Genomic DNA, 18,059 nt, shown 5'->3' with positions numbered 1-18,059 from the left:
AACAACAGGAGTGTGCCCCAACAACAGGAGCCTGCCCCAACAACAGAAGCCTGCCCCAACAACAGGAGTGTGCCCCAACAACAGGAGCCCGTCCCAACAACAGGAGCGCGCCCCAACGACAGGAGCCTGCCCCAACAACAGGAGCCTGCCCCAACAACAGGAGCGTGCCCCAACAACAGGAATGTGCCCCAACAACAGGAGCCTGCCCCAACAACAGGAATGTGCCCCAACAACAGGAGTGCGCCCCAACAACAGGAATGTGCCCCAACAACAGGAGCCTGCCCCAACAACAGGAATGTGCCCCAACAGGAATGTGCCCCAACAACAGGAGCCTGCCCCAACAGGAGTGCTCCCCAACAACATGAGCCTGCCCCAACAACAGGAATGTGCCCCAACAACAGGAGTATGCCCCAACAACAGGAATGTGCCCCAACAACAGGAATGTGCCCCAACAACAGGAGCCTGCCCCAACAGGAATGTGCCCCAACAACAGGAGCCTGCCCCAACAGGAATGTGCCCCAACAACAGGAGCCTGCCCCAACAACAGGAATGTGCCCCAACAGGAATGTGCCCCAACAACAGAAGCCTGCCCCAACAGGAGTGCTCCCCAACAACAGGAGCCCGCCCCAACAACAGGAGCCCACCCCAACAACAGGAATGTGCCCCAACAACAGGAGCCTGCCCCAACAACAGGAGCCTGCCCCAACAACAGGAGTGTGCCCCAACAACAGGAATGTGCCCCAACAAAGGGAGTGTGCCCCAACAACGGGAGTGTGCCCCAACAACAGGAATGTGCCCCAACAACAGGAGTGTGCCCCAACAACAGGAGCCCACCCCAACAACAGGAATGTGCCCCAACAGGAGCCTGCCCCAACAGGAATGTGCCCCAACAATAGGAGCCTGCACCAACAACAGGAGCCTGCCCCAACAACAGGAGCGTGCCCCAACAACAGGAGCCTGCCCCAACAACAGGAGCCCGCCCCAACAACAGGAGCCCGCCCCAACAGGAGCCCGCCCCAACAACAGGAGCCCGCCCCAACAACAGGAGTCCGCCCCAACAACAGGAGTCCGCCCCAACAACAGGAGCCCGCCCCAACAACAGGAGTGCTAGACCAGAAATTACTGCAGCGCCAGATAACGGATCCTATTGAATTTGTGGAGACCATTATCAGGAAATAATACGGCCGGGAGATTATGGCTACCGGCCTGTGCGATGTCCTCTCCTGACAGCACTGACGGGAAGTGATCCAGACACTCATTCCGAGAGACGAATGGCCACATATCCGATTATGGGGGAGATGTACCAAGTCGTGGCGAGAGATAAAGTACTAACCAATCAGCTCCTGTCATTTTTAAAGCACACTCTGTAACATAACAGGAGAACATTGGATGGTACTTTGGGGTCTATTTACTAAGCCTTGGCTGGAGATACTGGACCTCATTCAGAATCGGTCATTGCGGCAGCACGGTCGTACGCCACCGATGTTCGCAATGCGTGTGCGCAAACTAGCCGCTACGATCAGAAATTTCTCTCTCCTTGAACACAGCCAGGTCGGTAGTTTGAGTGACAGATTGAGGCGTTTGTGGGTGGTAACAGGGAAAGGTGCTTGAAAACAGGAGTGGAGATCCGAACGCAGGCGTGCCTAATTATGCGAACAGCGTTTTATGGGAGTGCATACGATTTATGGGAGTGCATAATTAACAAAGAAGTGTCATGGCACATGTGACATGGGAGGTTTTTACACTGACATGATCGTAGAGCTTAAGAGAGGGTATGGTCAACCTTAAGCTCTACGACCAGTTCCGATGGTTCCCGATGGTCTCGATTAATCCTTATATGCCCGGAGATGACGTGTAATGCGTACAAGAAGGGGGCGTATTTTTTGTCTTACGGCCGCATCCTCCCCTTGGTCGGCCAGCTAACGATCCCATCTTAAGGACGCAACTTGCAAGTGCATCATTTGCATATCCAGCCCCTTTTCCCTTACGACCGTGCGGCCACAACGACCGACTCTGAATGAGGTCCACAGTACCAGCCAATCAGCTCCTAACTGCCATGTCACAGGCTGTGTTAGAAAAATGACAGGAGCTGGTTGGCTGGTACTTTATCTCTCTCCAAAGGCTTAGTACATCTCCCCCTATATCCTTCCACGTGTGCGTGGCCATACTAAACAACGATCGCATCGCGCACCTCCTGGGTTGAATGCCCACCTTAGCAAGTATTGCACGCAGCTACAATCCCTCCCGGGAATAATCTGTACGGCCGGACGCTGGAAACAGAACATGTGTGATCTTATCGTACGGGTAACGCGTCAGAAGAGGACATGGCCGTATCTATTATTACAATAATATCTACACACAGGGCCATATTGCAGTACGGCAATGGAGCGCTCACACTGATTTACTACCGGCAATAAGTGCAGTACAGTAACCGGGTGGAGCTGCTGATATCGCTTATCTGAGCCTAGTAAATCATTTACCCTGCACTCACTGGTTACACATCATTCACCACAGTATGTGAGAGTCGGTCAGGTAGCAGCGGGGTGAGGGGAGGTGGGGCAGATTTAGGGGCGCACGCTAACCGCCCACAATGCCCATCTTCACGTAGTTGAGTTTATTTGCTACTGCACATGTGCAAAATAATCCGAAAACTCCTACGTGGGCGTGACGTTATCAGACGCAAAGCCGCAGCCACAGAGGCCACGTTCAGGCGGAGACACTGCTCCTGCCATAGGACCGGTGCCAATGGTAGAGCGTGTAGAGACACAGAGCGTGGGCGTTTCAGGGCTTGCACACTCAGACGCAGGCTACTGCACCAGGGGAAGGCTGATACTAGCATGTGCAAATTACCGCCACACCCTCAATGGAAAGTGGGTCCTACAAGACCGTATGAAATGCTGGCATGCCTGGCATACAGAAGTGTTCTCATACACCTAGCATCTATATGCCATATGGTGCAAGATGCCGGCTTCACTGAGGTGCTCCAAGAGGTGTAACGTAGCGTATTGTACTTCATATATTGCATGTTATTTGCACCGCAGACGCAGCGAATCCTCACTCACAGTGCACTACCGATGCAGCGAAACACCACTCACAGTGCACTACCGATGCAGCGAAACACCACTCACAGTGCACTACCGATGCAGCGAAACACCACTCACAGTGCACTACCGATGCAACGAAACACCACTCACAGTGCACTACCGATGCAGCGAAACACCACTCACAGTGCACTACCGATGCAACGAAACACCACTCACAGTGCACTACCGATGCAGCGAAACACCACTCACAGTGCACTACCGATGCAACGAAACACCACTCACAGTGCACTACCGATGCAGGGAAATACCACTCACAGTGCACTACCAATACAACGAGACACCACTCACAGAGCCTGATTCAGACCCTCTCGCAAATCGTCCACTCGCTCAGAGCGAGCGATGTTTTTCATTCTGAGCATGCTTCGTATTGCGCGTGGCCGAACTGGAACGAGCGATGGGGAAACTCGTGCTCGCCAAGCATAGACAGCCAAGCTGAATGAGTTACAGGAGAAGCTTTGCGGATGGTAACAGGGGCAGGCCACTGGAAAAGGGGGAGTGGAGGTGCGAAAGCAGGCGTGCCTGAGAAAATCAACGCCGTTTCAGAGGCGTGCATAATTAACAGCTAGCGTCAAATGACACGTCACTTGCTTGAAATCTACACTGATGTGCTCGCAGTGCTTGCGGCAAGGTATAGTTAACCTCAAGCACTGCGATCGCTTCCGATGGTGCTCGATGTACCAATGGTTTCTTGCACTTCCTGGAAATGATGTACGCAAGTGGGCGTATTAAGACAGGCAGGCGGGCGTAGGGAACCACTACCCACAGTGCACTATAGACGCAGCGAAACACCACTCACAGTGCACTACAGACGCAGCGAAACACCACTCACAGTGCACTACAGACGCAGCGAAACACCACTCACAGTGCACTACAGACGCAGCGGAACACCACTCACAGTGCACTACAGACGCAGGGAAACACCACTCACAGTGCACTACAGACGCAGGGAAACACCACTCACAGTGCACTACAGACGCAGCGAAACACCACTCACAGTGCACAACAGACGCAGGGAAACACTACCCACAGTGCACTACAGACGCAGGGAAACACTACCCACAGTGCACTACATACGCAGCGGAACACCACTCACAGTGCACTACAGACGCAGCGAAACACCACTCACAGTGCACTACAGACGCAGCGAAACACCACTCACAGTGCACTACAGACGCAGCGAAACACCACTCACAGTGCACTACAGACGCAGGGAAACACCACCCACAGTGCACTACAGACGCAGGGAAACACCACCCACAGTGCACTACAGACGCAGCGGAACACCACTCACAGTGCACTACAGACGCAGCGGAACACCACTCACAGTGCACTACAGACGCAGGGAGACGCCACTCACAGTGCACTACAGACGCAGGGAAACGCCACTCACCGTGCACTACAGACGCAGGGAAACACCACTCACCGTGCATTACAGACGCAGGGAAACACCACTCACCGTGCACTACAGACGCGGGAAACACCACTCACAGTGCACTACAGACGCAGGGAAACACCCCTCACAGTGCACTACAGACGCAGCGAAACACCACTCAGTGCACTACAGATGCAGCGGAACACCACTCACAGTGCACTACAGATGCAGCGGAACACCACTCACAGTGCACTACAGACGCAGGGAAACACCACTCACAGTGCACTACAGACGCAGCGAAACACCACTCACAGTGCACTACAGACTCAGCGGAACACCACTCACAGTGCACTACAGACTCAGCGGAACACCACTCACAGTGCACTACAGACGCAGCGGAACACCACTCACAGTGCACTACAGACGCAGCGGAACACCACTCACAGTGCACTACAGATGCAGGGAAACACCACTCACAGTGCACTACAGACGCAGCGGAACACCACTCACAGTGCACTACAGACGCAGCGAAACACCACTCACAGTGCACTACAGACGCAGCGAAACACCACTCACAGTGCACTACAGACGCAGGGAAACACTACCCACAGTGCACTACAGACGCAGGGAAACACCACTCACAGTGCACTACAGACGCAGCGGAACACCACTCACAGTGCACTACAGACGCAGCGGAACACCACTCACAGTGCACTACAGATGCAGCGAAACACCACTCACAGTGCACTACAGACGCAGGGAAACACTACCCACAGTGCACTACAGACGCAGAGAAACACCACTCACAGTGCACTACAGACGCAGCGGAACACCACTCACAGTGCACTACAGACGCAGCGAAACACCACTCACAGTGCACTACAGACGCAGCGAAACACCACTCACAGTGCACTACAGACGCAGGGAGACGCCACTCACAGTGCACTACAGATGCAGGGAAACACCACTCACCGTGCACTACAGATGCAGGGAAACACCACTCACCGTGCACTACAGACGCAGGGAAACACCACTCACCGTGCACTACAGACGCAGGGAAACACCACTCACAGTGCACTACAGATGCAGGGAAACACCCCTCACAGTGCACTACAGACGCAGCGAAACACCACTCACAGTGCACTACAGATGCAGCGGAACACCACTCACAGTGCACTACAGATGCAGCGGAACACCACTCACAGTGCACTACAGATGCAGGGAAACACCACTCACAGTGCACTACAGACGCAGGGAAACACTACCCACAGTGCACTACAGACGCAGGGAAACACTACGCCATTTATATATGCGAATAAGATGCGCTGTGAGGGGCTGTTTGGCGCAAATGCAACCACAGTGCTTGAGGAGAAAGTTGTAGATAACATTCAACCAACAGAAGGATTAGGATGAGAGCTTACACTCTATAGGGGAGGGGCAGACAGACAGGAGTGACACAGAGAGGACAGACAGTGAGCGACGAGCATAGACCTGTCGGTTAGGATGAGAGCTTACACTCTATAGGGGAGAACACAGACAGGGGTGTATAGAGCAGTGGGTTAGGATGAGAGCTTACACTCAATAGGGGAGGACACATACAGGGGTGTATAGAGCAGTGGGTTAGGATGAGAGCTTACACTATAGGGGAGGACACAGACAGGGGTGTATAGAGCAGTGGGTTAGGAGGAGAGCTTACACTCTATAGGGGAGGACACAGACAGGGGTGTATAGAGCAGTGGGTTAGGATGAGAGCTTACACTATAGGGGAGGACACAGACAGGGGTGTATAGAGCAGTGGGTTAGGATGAGAGCTTACACTCTATAGGGGAGGACACATACAGGGGTGTATAGAGCAGTGGGTTAGGATGAGAGCTTACACTCTATAGGGGAGGACACAGACAGGGGTGTATAGAGCAGTGGGTTAGGATGAGAGCTTACACTCTATAGGGGAGGACACATACAGGGGTGTATAGAGCAGTGGGTTAGGATGAGAGCTTACACTATAGGGGAGGACACAGACAGGGGTGTATAGAGCAGTGGGTTAGGAGGAGAGCTTACACTCTATAGGGGAGGACACAGACAGGGGTGTATAGAGCAGTGGGTTAGGATGAGAGCTTACACTATAGGGGAGGACACAGACAGGGGTGTATAGAGCAGTGGGTTAGGATGAGAGCTTACACTCTATAGGGGAGAACACAGACAGGGGTGTATAGAGCAGTGGGTTAGGATGAGAGCTTACACTATAGGGGAGGACACAGACAGGGGTGTATAGAGCAGTGGGTAAGGGTGAGAGCTGTAAGGTTTCAATTAAGAAGTGGGGTTCGAGAGCGTATTTGAAGCGTTGGAGAGAGGAGGGGGAGAGCCTTATAGAGAAAGCGTGCCAGACGTTGGGAACAGCACAAAGCAAAAACTTTGTGGCGGGAGTGAGGAGGTAACCAGGTGGGATCGAGGTGGCAGTCACTGGCAGAGCAAAGTGGGCGGCTGGGAGAGTAGAGGGAGATGAGGTTTGTGTGAGGCATTTATAGATGAGTTTGGGGATTTTGGGTTCTGATGGGCTAACGTAAGGAGACTATTGCTGCGCCGCGTACCCACAGCCAGGGGCTAATCCAGGGGGATTGTGCCCGCACAGCCAGGGGCTAATCCAATGGGATTGTGCCCGCACAGCCCGATGAGACTGCCAATCAGTGGCAGTAGCCTCCCTGGACCCACCACACAGCAGCATGTGTTGGCATGGGGAGACACAGGCTGCTGCAGTTAACAGGTAAGGGAGGGGGAGGCGGAGGGACCAGGGCACCCACCGGGCACCTCCATCAAGCCTGTGTAATTAGTAGCCCTCCCCTCTCTGTGCCCCTGCTGATGGGCAAGGGGAGCCAGTGTAGGGCCTGTCGGAGAGGGGCGGCAGAATCAGTACTCAGGAGAGAAAGATGAAGCCAGCACTCTCTGTTCTACAGACGAGGACAGGATGAGTTCTGACACCCTGACACGACGGTGGCGCCCTCTGCTGGGAGACCATCTATACAGTCCTCTTTAATACCTGAATTATAATACCCTGGTGTACGATGCCAATCGCCTGCAGCAGCTTCAGTAACCCAGATCAGTGAGCCAGCATCCGTGATATAAAGAGAGATCACCCTCAACGCCAATGCCATACCTCTATACCACTAAACTGTACGCTGCTATAGATTCACTATCACTAGAGTGCAAGCTCCCTGTGTCAGGGAGTGATATAAATAAGCTGTACAGCTGCTATATATAATGTCTCCTACTCTGTCACCTGGTTATTAGGCTGAAGCTGCCTGGGCCGGGAATGAAACATGGAAACTAAGCGCCTGATTCAGAGGTGGCGCTAATCCTGCCGCCTGTGCCGCAGTCGCTGTAATGTGTACAGAGACGCCAGCCGGCTGCGTCTTTAATCCGCCTCCTGAGTACAAAGACGCACCATCGGCCACACCCTACGGCTGCTCAGAATGTCTGTCGGCAGTAAGCCGCCTTGGCTAGTGTACAGGCGCACATAGACGCGTTTGACTAGCCACTCGCAGTTATCTCGCAAAACCGCACAGTGACTGTCAATCACTCTGCGTCCAAATACTCAGTACGGCCGCAGTCGGTAAATCATCGCGACGCATGAGCAGGTCAACTGCACAAACATCGCCACTTGGTCCAGCTCTGATTCAGGCCCTAAGTACTGTGCTAGTACTTTGCCTAAATCCTACTAGTATCTCCCAGATGCAACATTAGATGGCAAGCTCTGCAGCAAATTCTGTTTGACCACAGAAGTACTCAACGTCTAAAGCAGCCGCTGCTGGGGTACAGTGCTGCCCCCTGGTGTCTGAGGCCGTACGTCTGGAACAGTTCTGTTTGCAGGATGCTGCCCCCTGCTGTTGGTACTTTCACTCCTCCCCACACGCCTACACTAATTGGACCTTTGTTCCTCCACCATCTCACTAGCTGGGATTTACGTAGAATGGACCATCAGTATCTCCGCTGCCATTATTGCGCTGGTCGTAATACTGTCGGAAGCCAGGAGCAGGGGAAGTCTGGGATGGAGAAGACGGACTCCAACAAGCAAGACACAACCAAGGAACTCAGCGGGGGGCGATGTGGGGAACAGACCATGGTCAGGGCAGGCTGGTCAGGGCAGGCTATATATTATTATTAACCTTTATAGCTTCAGAATAGTACTCAGTTTAACAGAGACATATATAGCAGTGTTTCTTACACTTGGCCCTCATGGAACCCCAACAGTGCGTGTTTTCCAGATATACTCAGGAATAATTAGTACCACCTGTAGATCTATTGCGTTAGTCAATTAACTGAAGATCTGGAAAACCTGCACTGTTAGGGTTCCACGAGGACCGGGTTTGAGAATCACCGATCTACAGAATCACAGATAAATCCAATAGCAGTAAGCCAGGCAATCCGTCAGCCTTGCACAATGGCAGGCAATCGCTTAATCTGCGTAAATATCGGCTTTGCATCCGCATCTCAATCAGGCCTAGTGTGACGTAAATCGATCATAGATTTGGTCACAGGCTGATCACACAACGCACCACAGGCTGAGTATTGGATGAGGCTCATGTCACCAGGGCGATTTGGAAAACTGACCCGTCACCAGCAATGGACAGAGAACAATCTCTGAGATTAATCACCTCTAACTTTAACATGTTGGGTGTCCATAAATCTGGCTGCCTGTGGCCTGTGATCGGCCATTCGTGATAACAGGCCCATGAATGATCCGGCCACCAGGCCCGGGCCGTGCGGGTTGGCCAGGGAGAATACAGCCTGGAGCGCGTGAGATGACAGCTCACATTCCCTCACATACCCGAGAGCTTCACAATTGTTTCCAAAGCAAATAATTAACTGTGTCTTGTATAATCGCATGCACACCCGCATTGCACTGAATACCAAATGCGTCCATTCCCCACGCCGCTCGATAACTATACCTCATTACGGGTTCTCGTTAATTGTTACTTACCCCGGGTTTTAAATATCCTTGCAACACAGCTTTGCGTTATGCCATTAGATTGTCAGCTCTGCAGCGCAGCGGCTGACTCAGCTGTCCCCTACATTTTTATACACCCTTCGTCTCGTGAAACGTCAGAACGGCTCAATCTCCCCAGCAGCTGTTGTCTGAGTCGCTCACGTGATCCTTTAGCCGTGTATGGCTGAGGTCTGCAGCCGTCTCTCAGCGGCAGCTGATGCTGAACGTTCGCCATACAGCAGAGATACGTACCCCAGCACGCGTGCTCAGGAAAGAGTCATCCAGTGCAAGTAACAGGGGTGCTCCATACATGGGATACACGTATTCTCCTCTACTGCTGCAAGGAAAGAAAGAAAATAAACCTAATACAAAAACAAAATGGCAAATTAAGATTATAATACACAGATTTATAACAGATTCACTTACATGCCCCCCCCCCCCCCCACCTCCTCCTATCAATTCCTTTAACCTTAAAAATAAAACAAGTTTGGTGCCGTTTGAGGACTTAAGATTTTGCATTTAGAAACTAAACCTCCTGAGAATACGGTACGGTAATCCTGTCACTAGTCTCCTGGAGACTAAGGGCCTCATTTAACAATGAGACATAACCCCTGTAGAGAGTGCTGAAGGGGTTATGTCCTCCTTTCAATAATTAACAAACAGCTGTAAATTTAGCTTACCCCTATTTGTCACTTTGGGCCTGATTCAGAGAGGTATGCTAACCCGATGGTTATCGTACATCCCCGATGGCGGGAGTACTGCGCATGCCACGGATGTGTACTGCGCTCTATCTGTGATTTCCACAGGAAAGCTGGGAACACTGGGCGTAAATCCTAGGAACACGTCTTCACCTCTGGAGAACAACTGCGCGCTGATTCCCTGTAACGGAGTTAGGGCATATCCTGGCCAATGAGGGAACTGTGGATTCTGTGCCAGGCCTTGCCTGAGACCTGAGGGGTGATCGTGAAAGGCCCAGACCTCTGAAGTCCTTCATCCTGGTACACTGTGGAGGTTATGAGGCCCCTCATCTCTTCTTGTTCTATTTTGTGGTTACGGTTCTCTCCCCTCACAATTATGGTCACCAGGACCATTTTGTGACTATACTTCCAAGCACCTTTCTGAGATCATTTTCCTCCACCTTCCTCCAGCCGTTATCAGGTCAGACGCAGTCGGAAGGGGCTTATTTGAGTTTGCCGGTTATAGTAGGATAGGCTTTGCGTTGGCATCCAGCTTGGAGACCCTATGATCTTCCAAAGGTTAAAAGAGTAGCTTTCATGTTCTCAATATGGACTACAATAGTCACCCCAGCATGGTGGAGAATCTGGCTTTACATTCCCGGGGACTTAATTCTCCAAACAAATGCCGGTTGGTGGTAGGTTCCATGCAGAAGAGACAATCTCCCGCTAGCTAGTCACTGACAATGTATGATAACCACTTCCCGGCGATTCATGCCTAATGGCCCATCAAAGAGTAACAGAGTTGCCCCCTGTTTAATGCTAGAAAGCCTTTTACGCTGTCCCAGGTACACACTGTGGGCCTCATTTATCGCTGCACGCTATGTCGATGCTGCAGGTCAGCGAATGATATTGTCAGTCTGTGCACACATCCAAGCCGCACTGCGCCTGTGTCCCGATGGTCCTGGGTAGTAACAGGGGGGTGGTGTGTCTTGGTCAGCGACTGAGGTGGCCATGTTTAGACGTAGCTTCTGCGCCTCCGTAGGTCTGGTGCAATTTCCGATGGTGCGTCTTAATATGGATGAATGTCACACCAATACACATCTGTACGGAAACCATACAGCACAGCATCAGCATAAAGACGCAGTCGGGTTGCGGCAATAGCGTGCCCCTCTGAATGAGGCCCAGAATACTGGTACCTATATTAGCCCGGTAGGGACAATGGAGCATTAGCTCAACATAGTATCGTTACATGCTCCGAATTCTTAGGGTTATTCCTTGTAGACATCCAGAAACTCAGGCAAAGTTCTCTGTAACTTTCCTCCAGATCCAGTCATGGATAAATCTGAACCCCCCCCTGACCAGCAGCAGGACATAAGGGCCAGAGATCCATACTCAGAAACGCGCCGTCAGAGCTGACCATTGCAATGTGTAGGCAGAGGATCTACGCGTTTCTCTTCCATACTACGCTGCCCATAGCTTCCTCCCGACACTAAACGGATGCTGAGCGGCCACATCCAATCATCGCTGCTCTGATATGCAGAACAGAGGTGCAGAGCGTCCCCCCCAACCTCCCGCAGAACACTGCGGCCCACGTGTGGGACAGTGCCCGAATAACATGACTGTCCCGCTGAAATTGGGACTGCTGGGAGGTATGGGACTGGGGCAGGGACTGATGTGCTCGTCACTTACCAATCAGATTTCTCACCACAGTTCACTAATTAATCTATTAATTGCATTACAAGAGACGGTTACCCACACCATAGGGACATGGAGGGGGGCACTTTCCGATTAGGTGTATACCAGATGTCAGCATCAGTCCACTGTGTCTCCTGTTCGGTGCCTCACACCTCACTGTCCCAATCAGCTTCATACTGTTTACTATCCATCTTGTCCTTTATCAGTCTCACCCTGTGCATCCTTGTAAAGTCGCGACCTGCAGACCCCGGCAGCGAAGTCTATTCCACCTTGCATAATTATTGGTGATCCTGCGTAATCCGTTGGACTCCGCACCTCCAGTGCCAAACCAGGGCCCTCCCAATTCCGTGACAGCCAGTCAGTCACGTCTCCTCTTGCCACTGAGAGGGGCTGAAATGGGAAATTCTCCAATGGGCGATTTTCACTGAGGCGTGCTGCCGCAATTACAGGACACACCAAGGCGTGCTGCCGCAATTACAGGACACACCGAGGCGTGCTGCCGCAATTACAGGACACCCCGAGGCGTGCTGCCGCAATTACAGGACACACCGAGGCGTGCTGCCGCAATTCCAGGACACCCCGAGGCGTGCTGCCGCAATTACAGGTTACACCGAGGCGTGCTGCCGCAATTACAGGACACACCGAGGCGTGCTGCCGCAATTACAGGACACCCCGAGGCGTGCTGCCGCAATTACAGGACACACCGAGGCGTGCTGTCGCAATTACAGGACACACCGAGGCGTGCTGCCGCAATTACAGGACACACCGAGGCGTGCTGCCGCAATTACAGGACACACCGAGGCGTGCTGCCGCAATTACAGGACACACCGAGGCGTGCTGCCGCAATTACAGGCTACACTGAGGCGTGCTGCCGCAATTGCAGGACACACCGAGGCGTGCTGCCGCAATTACAGGCTACACCGAGGCGTGCTGCCGCAATTACAGGCTACACTGAGGCGTAATTACAGGACACACTGAGGCGTGCTGCCACAATTACAGGACACACCGAGGCGTGCTGCCGCAATTACAGGACACACCGAGGCGTGCTGCCGCAATTACAGGACACACTGAGGCGTGCTGCCGCAATTACAGGACACACTGAGGTGTGCTGCCGCAATTACAGGACACCCCGAGGCGTGCTGCCGCAATTACAGGCTACACTGAGGCGTGCTGCCGCAATTACAGGACACACCGAGGCGTGCGGAACAGTAATTACAGGCCACACTGAGGCGTGCTGCCGCAATTACAGGACACACCGAGTCGTGCTGCCGCAATTAAAGGACACATCGAGGCGTGCTGCTGCAATTACAGGCTACACTGAGGCGTGCTGCCGCAATTACAGGACACATCGAGGCGTGCTGCCGCAGTTACAGGCTACACCGAGGCGTGCTGCCGCACTTACAGGTCACACCGAGGCATGCTGCCGCAATTACAGGACACACCGAGGCGTGCTGCCGCAATTACAGGACACACTGAGGCGTGCTGCCGCAATTACAGGACACACTGAGGCGTGCTGCCGCAATTACAGGACACACTGAGGCGTGCTGCCGCAATTACAGGACACACCGAGGCGTGCTGCCGCAATTACAGGACACACCGAGGCGTGCTGCCGCAATTACAGGACACACTGGGGCGTGCTGCCGCAATTACAGGACACACAGAGGCGTGCAGGCGCTATTACAGGACACACCGAGGCGTGCTGCCGCAATTACAGGACACACCGAGGCGTGCTGCCGCAATTACAGGACACACCGAGGCGTGCTGCCGCAATTACAGGACACACCGAGGCGTGCTGCCGCAATTACAGGACACATTGAGGTGTGCTGCCGCAATTACAGGACACCCCGAGGCGTGCTGCCGCAATTACAGGCTACACTGAGGCGTGCTGCCGCAATTACAGGACACACCGAGGCGTGCGGAACAGTAATTACAGGCCACACTGAGGCGTGCTGCCGCAATTACAGGACACACCGAGGCGTGCTGCCGCAATTAAAGGACACATCAAGGCGTGCTGCTGCAATTACAGGCTACACTGAGGCGTGCTGCCGCAATTACAGGACACATCGAGGCGTGCTGCCGCAGTTACAGGCTACACCGAGGCGTGCTGCCGCAATTACAGGTCACACCGAGGTGTGCTGCCGCAATTACAGGACACACTGAGGCGTGCTGTCGCAATTACAGGACACACTGAGGCGTGCTGCCGCAATTACAGGACACACCGAGGCGTGCTGCCGCAATTACAGGACACACTGAGACGTGCTGCCGCAATTACAGGACACACAGAGGCGTGCTGCTGCAATTACAGGAAACACCGAGTCGTGCTGCCACAATTACAGGACACACCGAGGCGTGCTGCCGCAATTACAGGACACACCGAGTCATGCTGCCGCAATTACAGGCCACACTGAGGCGTGCTGCCGCAATTACAGGCTACACCGAGGCGTGCGGAACAGTAATTTCAACGATTTTTAGATGGATCTTTTGCACCAGGTGTAGGACTAGTGCAATTGCGCACAGATAATGATGACAGCTAGGAAACAAAGCGTACAGATAGGGCGGCGCGGTTGCAGAGATGCGGACAGAGGCGAATATCCGCATTTAGTCCCCCGCTCACAATGCAGGTACAGTTACAGACACTTTGCATTCAGCTCTGCACTTGCCCCAATATGGTGTCATGCACCTGAAATAACCTAAATGTCCAGGGGGAGCGCACGATTAACGATTCACGCCAAAACCAATCAACCCCATTCCTAATGTGAGGAACATCGATGCATATGGTTTAAACAGGGACAGATGACTTACATGTGACTCTTCACATGGTCACAAGAGGGCGCTATAGAGCCATGAGATCAGCACAGAGGTACTCTAGTCGTACTGTACAGTGAAGATGAATGAGAAATCCCTGATACATGATAATAAAAGCAGATGTGGACCTAGTGGAGAGAACTAAGCCACTCAGGGCATTGGACCAACCGATATGGCCAATGGGAGTCCAATACCCGGTACTGAGTCTACCACGCCAGAGACACCAGATTCACCGCAGTGGATAATTCGGTCTCGGGCATCGTTCCAGAACATCCCATACATGCTGGATCAGGACCAGATCTGCTAACAGAAAGCCATGACCTATGAATAACATCAGTGTCACCTTCCTCAAACCATTGGTCCACCACGGGACGCATAGTAATCCTGGAAGACTCCCGTCCCGTCAGGGCAGACATACAGCAATGGGGTGAAGATGATCACACTTGGTTGGCACTGACCGGGCCATCTAAGGAAATGACTTCACCCACACTGTAGAGGTGAGAGGTAGAGGTCTTTCAGTTGGTGCCTCATGTGGTGAAGGACGATTGATCTGACCATGTCACCTTCCTAGATCTACATTAAAAAGGTAGACAATGTCTAGATAGACCCCACATGGTATACAGTCAACAGGTCGACAGGGTCAAAAGGAAGACACAAAAATGGTCAACACTTTTTTTGTTATGTTTTTTCAAACCCTAATCTTCACCCTGACCCTTCCTCCTGGTGCCTAACCCCTAACCCTCCCTCCTGGTGAATAACCCCAACCCTCCCTCCTGGTGCCTAACCCCAACCCTCCCTCCTGGTGCCTAACCCCAACCCTCCCTCCTGGTGCCTAACCCCAACCCTCCCTCCTGGTGCCTAACCCCAACCCTCCCTCCTGGTGCCTAACCCTAACCATCCCCCTAGTGCCTAACCCTCTTTGAACCAGTGGACTTTTTGTACCTATCTTCATCCATGTCAACATCTTGTGTGTCAACCTTTTGTCCCTGTCTATCTACTGACTGGCTACCATGTGGGGTCTATCTAGACATTGTCGACCTTTTTAATGTAGATCTATTGACTGTAATCCGGAGTGAGGAGCGGTTTATGCGCTGTAGCCTGACCAGGGCCGTAGAGAGTGATGTCGGACCTAGCTACTATAGGGGGCATGGGCTAATTTGTAGGTTTGGTCACGCTCTCTACAAAAAACAAAATCAGAAAATATTAATTGTGGGCCTGCTAAGTGACGCAGCACACCACCCAGGGGGGCGCCATGGGACAGGTCCAGGGGAGGGGTTGTGATCAGTGAGATTTCGACCCCTTTCTCCCCTGCATGAGGCTCAGCAGCAACAGCCTCCCTAGACCCACCACTGTGTATGGTTAGGCTGCGGGAGGGGAGGGTTAGTCATTGGGATGCCGCTGTGTAGGGTTAGGCTGCAGGAGGGGAGGGTTAGCCGTTGGGATGCCGCTGTGTAGTGTTAGGCTGCGGGAGGGGAAGGTTAGCCGTTGGGATGCCGCTGTGTAGGGTTAGGCTGCGGGAGGGGAAGGTTAGCCGTTGGGATGCCGCTGTGTAGTGTTAGGCTGCGGGAGGGGAAGGTTAGCCGTTGGGATGCCGCTGTGTAGGGTTACGCTGCGGGAGGGGAGGGTTAGCCGTTGGGATGCCGCTGTGTAGTGTTAGGCTGTGGGAGGGGAAGGTTAGCCGTTGGGATGCCGCTGTGTAGTGTTAGGCTGCGGGAGGGGAAGGTTAGCCGTTGGGATGCCGCTGTGTAGGGTTAGGCTGCGGGAGGGGAAGGTTAGCCGTTGGGATGCCGCTGTGTAGGGTTAGGCTGCGGGAGGGGAGGGTTAGTCATTGGGATGCCGCTGTGTAGTGTTAGGCTGCGGGAGGGGAAGGTTAGCCGTTGGGATGCCGCTGTGTAGGGTTAGGCTGCGGGAGGGGAGGGTTAGCCGTTGGGATGCCGCTGTGTAGGGTTAGGCTGGGGGAGGGGAGGGTTAGCCGTTGGGATGCCGCTGTGTAGTGTTAGCCTGCGGGAGGGGTGGGTTAGCCGTTGGGATGCCGCTATGTAGAGTTAGGCTGCGGGAGGGGAGGGTTAGCCGTTGGGATGCCGCTGTGTAGTGTTAGGCTGCGGAAGGGGAGGGTTAGCCGTTGGGATGACGCTGTGTAGTGTTAGGCTGCGGAAGGGGAGGGTTAGCCATTGGGATGCCGCTGTGTAGGGTTAGGCTGCGGGAGGGGAGGGTTAGCCATTGGGATGCCGCTGTGTAGGGTTAGGCTGCAGGAGGGGAGGGTTAGCCATTGGGATGCCGCTGTGTAGGTTTAGGCTGCGGGAGGGGAGGGTTAGCCATTGGGATGCCGCTGTGTAGGGTTAGGCTGCGGGAGGGGAAGGTTAGCCGTTGGGATGCCGCTGTGTAGGGTTAGGCTGCGGGAGGGGAAGGTTAGCCGTTGGGATGCCGCTGTGTAGAGTTAGGCTGCGGGAGGGGAAGGTTAGCCGTTGGGATGCCGCTGTGTAGGGTTAGGCTGCGGGAGGGGAAGGTTAGCCGTTGGGATGCCGCTGTGTAGGGTTAGGCTGCGGGAGGGGAGGGTTAGCCGTTGGGATGCCGCTGTGTAGGGTTAGGCTGGGGGAGGGGAGGGTTAGCCGTTGGGATGCCGCTGTGTAGTGTTAGCCTGCGGGAGGGGTGGGTTAGCCGTTGGGATGCCGCTATGTAGAGTTAGGCTGCGGGAGGGGAGGGTTAGCCGTTGGGATGCTGCTGTGTAGTGTTAGGCTGCGGAAGGGGAGGGTTAGCCGTTGGGATGACGCTGTGTAGGGTTAGGCTGGGGGAGGGGAGGGTTAGTCGTTGGGATGCCGCTGTGTAGGGTTAGGCTGCGGGAGGGGAGGGTTAGCCGTTGGGATGCCGCTGTGTAGGGTTAGGCTGCGGGAGGGGAGGGTTAGCCGTTGGGATGCCGCTGTGTAGGGTTAGGCTGCGGGAGGGGAGGGTTAGCCATTGGGATGCCGCTGTGTAGGGTTAGGCTGCGGGAGGGGAGGGTTAGCCATTGGGATGCCGCTGTGTAGGGTTAGGCTGCAGGAGGGGAGGGTTAGCCATTGGGATGCCGCTGTGTAGGTTTAGGCTGCGGGAGGGGAGGGTTAGCCATTGGGATGCCGCTGTGTAGGGTTAGGCTGCGGGAGGGGAAGGTTAGCCATTGGGATGCCGCTGTGTAGGGTTACGCTGCGGGAGGGGAGGGTTAGCCGTTGGGATGCCGCTGTGTAGTGTTAGGCTGTGGGAGGGGAAGGTTAGCCGTTGGGATGCCGCTGTGTAGTGTTAGGCTGCGGGAGGGGAAGGTTAGCCGTTGGGATGCCGCTGTGTAGGGTTAGGCTGCGGGAGGGGAAGGTTAGCCGTTGGGATGCCGCTGTGTAGGGTTAGGCTGCGGGAGGGGAGGGTTAGTCATTGGGATGCCGCTGTGTAGTGTTAGGCTG

The sequence above is a fragment of the Taudactylus pleione genome, unplaced genomic scaffold, assembly GCF_031769625.1.
Source record: "Taudactylus pleione unplaced genomic scaffold, aTauple2 ptg000073l, whole genome shotgun sequence".
Lineage (NCBI taxonomy): Eukaryota > Metazoa > Chordata > Amphibia > Anura > Myobatrachidae > Taudactylus > Taudactylus pleione.
The sequence above is the reverse complement of the archived record's forward strand: the minus strand, read 5'-3'. Positions refer to the sequence as shown.